Consider the following 5624-nt stretch of genomic DNA (forward strand, 5'->3'; position numbering starts at 1 on the left):
AACATATATGCAGGGGGCCTAGGTTAGGCCTATGCAAGCTTGCTATCAGTTCAGGCTCAGTGAGCCCTATGAATCCAGCTTTGTGGATTCTGTGGGTTTTCTTATGGTGGTCTTCACTCTCTCTGACTCCTACAGTCCTTCCTCCTCCTCTTCCACAGAATTCACTTGAGTTCTGCCTAATGTTTGTCTCTAGGGTCTCAGCATCTGTTTCCATCGGTTGCTGGATGAAGCCTCTCTGATGGTGATTACGCCAGGCTCCTGTCTATGGGGATGGTAGAATATCATTAGGAATAATTCCCTTACTTTTTTTTTCTGACAAGTTTTGGTTCTGTCCTAGGTCCCTGGGCCATCCAGCTTCTGGTTTCTGATCCTCCAGGCAGTCTTGGGGTGGGCTTCTCCTCATGGCATGGGTCTCAAGCTGGACTGATTATTGTTTAGCCACTCCCACAGTGTTGTGCCACCTTCACCCCAGTACATCATGCTGGCAGGACAAATTGTAGGTTGAAGGTTTTGTAGCTGGGTTGATGACCCTATTCTTCCATTAGAAGTCTTGCATGGTTATAGGAAATAGCTGGTTCAGGCTCTGTATGCCCCATGACTAGGAGTTTTAGCTAGGGTCACCCTAATAGTTTCCTGGGAGTTCCCATTGCTCTAGGTTTCTACTCTCCTGCCCCTGAATTGCATTTCAATTTCAGTTGTCTCCCAATACTCTTCCCCCATAACGCTCCCAACCTGATCGCTTCTGTTCCTATCTCCACCCACTACCAGACTATGTGAAATATATATTATATTTCTCCTTCCCAGGGAGAGCTATGCATCCCCCATTGAGCCTTACTTGTTATGTATTTTCTCTAGGTCTGGGGATTGTGGTATCATTATCCTTTAGAGTTAATATCCACTTATAAGTGAGTGCATAGTATGTTTGTATTTCTGGGTCTGGGTTACCTCACTCAGGATGATATTTTCTAGTTCCATCAATTTGCCTAAAATTTTCATGATGTTATTGTTTTTACTAGCTGAGTAATGAACCCCCAGTGATTGTTGGGGGGAGGGTGGTAATGGGGGGAGGATGGGGAGGGGAAGCCCATATAGAAGAGGAGGGGAAGGGGTTAGGGGGATGTTGGCCTGGAAACCAGGAAGGGGAATAACAATTGAAATGTAAATAAGAAATACTCAAGTTAATAAAGATAAAAAAATTGAGTAATACTTCATTGTGTAAATGAACCACATTTTCGTTATCCAGTCTTTGCTTGGGGACATATAGATTGATTCCAGTTTCAGGCCATTATGAATAAAGGTTATATGAACATAGTTTAGCAAGTGTTCTTGTGGTAGGATGGAGCATCTTCCTGGGTATATGTGCAGGAGTGGTCTTGAAGTAGATCTGTACCCAGTTTTCTGAGAAACCACCATAATGACTTCCACCATATTGGCCGTACAAGTTTGCCCTCCCACCAGCAGTGGAGGAGTGCTGTTCTTGTTCCACATCCTCTCCTGTATGTGCTGTCCCTAATGTTTTTGATTTTAGCCATCTGAGAGTTGTAAGATGTAATCTCAGAGTTGTTTTGATTTGCATTTCCCTCATGGCTAAGAATGTTGAACATTTCTTCAAGTGCTTCTCAGCCATTTTGAGATTCCTTTGTTGAGAATTCTCTGTTTAGGTCTGTACCTCACTGTTTTACTGGATTATTATTTTTTAATATCTAGTTTCTTGAGTTTGATGTTGGCTTGCTGTATATTGACTGTATTATGTGTAAGTATACATCTTGTATCACTGTTCTCTCCAAAGCTTTTATCATGAAGGGGTGTTGGATTTTTGTCAAAGACTTTTGCAGCATCTGAGATGATCATTTTTTAAAAATTTTTGTCTTCTTTTCAGTCTGTTAATATGGTAGATTACATGGACAAATTCTTGTGTGTAGAGTCATCCCTACACATCTGGGATGGAGCTTACTTGGTCATATTGAATAATCTTTTTGATGCATTGTTGGATTTGTTTTGAAATATTTTATTCAGTATCAATCAGAATATTTTGCATCAATGTTCATGAAAAAAGATTGGTCTGTAATTCTCTTTCTTTGTGGAGTCTTCATGTGGTTTGTGTATCAGGGTGACTGTGGCCTCATAAAATGAATCTGGCAATGTTCCTTCTCTTTCTATTTTGTGAAATAATTTGAGGAGTATTAGTATTATTTCTTCTTTATAAGTCTGGTAGAATTGTGCCTTAAAATTCTCTGGCCCTTGGCTACTTTTGTTTGGGAGACTTTTAATGACTGCTTCTATTTCCTTAGAGGTGATAGGTCTATTTAAAATTGTTTATCTGATCTTGATTTAACCTTGGTAAGTGGTATCTATCTATCAAGAGAATTGTAAGTTTCTTTTATTTTCCAATTTTGAGGAATACAGATTAGTTTGGATAAGGGTTTGCCTGTCATGTTGACTTTCTCAAAGAACCAACTTTATTTCATTGATTCTTTGTATCATTCTTTTTGTTTTATTTTGTTGATTTCGTCCCTGAGTTTGATTATTTTCTGACCTTCACTCCTCTTGGTGCATTTGCTTCTTTTTGTTTTAGAGATCTCAGATCTGTTTGAGTTAAAAATGACTGTTAGCTCTATTATTTCTCTGTTTAATTTTTGTTTGTAATTGACCTATATATTAGAGTATTGAATCCTCCCACTCTTAAAAATTCAATGTGTGATTTAAACTTTAGTAATGTTTCTTTTGTAAATGTGGGTGTCCTTGCACTTGGGACTCAGGTATTCAGAATAGAGGTGTTATTTTGATGGATTTTTTTTCTTTTGATGAGATTTTCCTCCCCATCTCTTTTGATTAATTTTGGTTTAAAGTCTATTTTGTTAGATATTAGAATGACTACACTGGCTTGCTTCTTAGTTTGTTTGAAAATCTTATCTATCACTTAACTCTTAGGTAATGTTTATCATTGATGTTAAGATGTATTTATTATATTCAGGAAGAAGATGGATCCTGTATTCATGTTTGTTCTGTTAGCTTGTGTCTTTTTATTGGGAAATTGAGTCCATTGAAATTGAGAGATATCAATGACCAAACAATTGTTAATTACTGTTATTTTAGTATAGTTTTTGTTGGTTTTGTGTGTGTGTGTGTGTCTGTGTGTGTCTGTGTCTGTGTCTGTGTGTCTGTGTGTGTGTTTCCCTTCTTTTAGTTTTGATGGTGTGAGATTATTGTGTTTTCTTGGCTGTAGTTAACCTTCTTGGGTTGGAGTTTTCCTTCTAGTACCTTCTATGGGGCTGGATTTGTGGACTGATATTGTTTAAATTTGGCTTTGTCATGGAATATGTTGTTTTCTCCTTCTATGATGATTGATACTTTTGCTGGATACACTAGTATGCACTGGAATCTGTGGTCACTTATAGTCTGCAAGACTCTAAGTGTCTGACCAGGCCTTTGTGGTTTAGCATTTTCATTGAGAAGTTGGGTATAATTCTAATAGGTCTGCCTTCATATTACTTCCTCTTTTCCCACTTATAACTTTAATATTCTTTCATTGTTCGGAATATTTAGTGTTTTGATTATTATGTGGTGAGGGGACTTCTTTTTCTGGTCTCATCTATTTGGTGTTTTTATAAGCCTTTTGTACTTTTATAGGCATATCCTTCTTTAGGTTATGAAACTTTCTTCTATTTTTTTGATGAAAATATGTATGTAGTCCATCATTGTGGAAACTCATGACAGGAATTGATTGGGAGACCACATAGGAGTTCTGCTTACTGACTTTCTCCTCATGGCTTGCACATTAGTGTGGTTTCTTATACAACCCACTACTACCTGCCAAGTGGTGGTACCATCCACAGTGAGTTGGGCTCTCCCACATCTGGACGTGCCTCAAGATTTGCAGGCCTGCCAGTCTGACAAAGGTATTTTCTCAATTGAAATTCTCTCTCCCCAAATGACTATGGCTTGTGTTATGTTGATAAAAAACTAACCAGCACAGTAACTTGGCTGCTTTTATTAAAGGACAGCCCACAACACTGCCTATCTCCTGGGATTGGGGAAAACATCAAAAATTGAAGGAGCAAAGCCTGTGGTATCACGTATATGACATACTTTGTGAGTCTCTGTCCCGTTGTCCAATATTTGTGCTTATGTTCTTTCCATAGGTGGTGTTTTCTTCTGTGAGAGCTGAATAAAGATGATCTGGCACCCAGCTGGTTGCTATTGTTACAATCTAAAAGTAGAAGCCTGAGGGGGAAGACTTATTTCATTCGCTTTGTAGACTAATTGATACCAGTTCCCTGATTTCAAACAGGCAAATCCTGTTGTTCAATAAACATGGGAAACTCCCAGCTTTCCTGAACGATCTCGGCAGTGTGCAGAGAACATGCAACATAATTCTGTACTTTTATCTTTTCACCATGTTTGCTGTCTGTTACATGATGCCAATTTTGATATTGGATGCACTTGGAACTTAATTCATTGACTTACTATTTGGTGTGTCTCAATGTTTGGGAGGTACAGGCTCAAAGAAGACTGGAGTCTCTGGTGCAGCAGAAAGGAGCTGTCCACAAGGTGGCAGAGCATTTCCACTCCTGCAAACTCACAAAGGGCTTTTTTTTTTTTTTTTTTTTTTTTTTTTTGTTGCTTTCTGTAAGAGCAGCCTGCAGACAGTCAGCAGCAGCCTTCTGTGCAGATGGCTGAAGAAGCCTCAGTGTTGTGGAGGACAGAGGAAGTGAGCTGATCACAGAAGCATCCTGTCTGGCTGGAGGCCACAGTCCGGAGGGAGAGCAATGAAGACACTGACTGGGTCTTTGTTCCTGTTCTTCTGGCTGCAGCTGAACTGTGAGTGAGAGCTTTGGGGGAACAAGGTGTTTGTCAGTGTTCATTATCAGTCTGTGGAGAAGACTGGCCTCCTCAAAATTGCCTGAAATCACTGTAGGAAGGAAAGCAATGTCTGGAGAATGGCGGCCTCATGGTCTCCTGCTCTTTCCTTTTGCACAGGTGTGAGCAGAGGGGAGCAGGTGGAGCAGCGCCCGTCTCACCTGAGTGTCCTGGAGGGAGACAGTGCCGCTATCGTCTGCACCTACACAGACAGTAACAATGATTATTTCTTTTGGTACAAACAAGAGTTTGGGGCAGGTCTCCAGTTGCTTATGAGTGTTCTTTCAAATGTGAATAGAAAAGAAGAACAAGGACTCACTGTCCTACTGAACAAGAAAGACAAACATCTATCACTGAACATCACAGCTGCCCATCTTGGGGACTCAGCCATGTACTTCTGTGCAGTCAGTGCACAGTGCTCCCCAGGCACCTGCTGCCTGCACACAAATCCTGCACGGGGATAAGAGGAAGCAACTTTAAAAAGTGTTTGAAATAGATTATGTTTAGTTATGTTAGTATATGAATATTCTAAAGTACCTTGAAAGTTAGCCTCAATTGTACCTGGGAACATTTTGAAGGAACTTTATACTGAGAATTTCTCTTATAAAATACAAACTTTTATTATTTTATATGTATGAGTATTTTGACTGCATATGTCTGTCACTTGTGTGCCTACTGCTGGCTGAGGCCAGAATGGGGCATAGGATTCGTTGGAAATGGAGTTACAGATAGTTGTAAGATGCTGGGTCTCCTGGAAGAGCAGC

Source organism: Rattus norvegicus, chromosome 15 (genome assembly GCF_021556685.1).
Source record: "Rattus norvegicus strain SHRSP/BbbUtx chromosome 15, alternate assembly SHRSP_T2T, whole genome shotgun sequence".
Taxonomy (NCBI): Eukaryota; Metazoa; Chordata; class Mammalia; order Rodentia; family Muridae; genus Rattus; species Rattus norvegicus.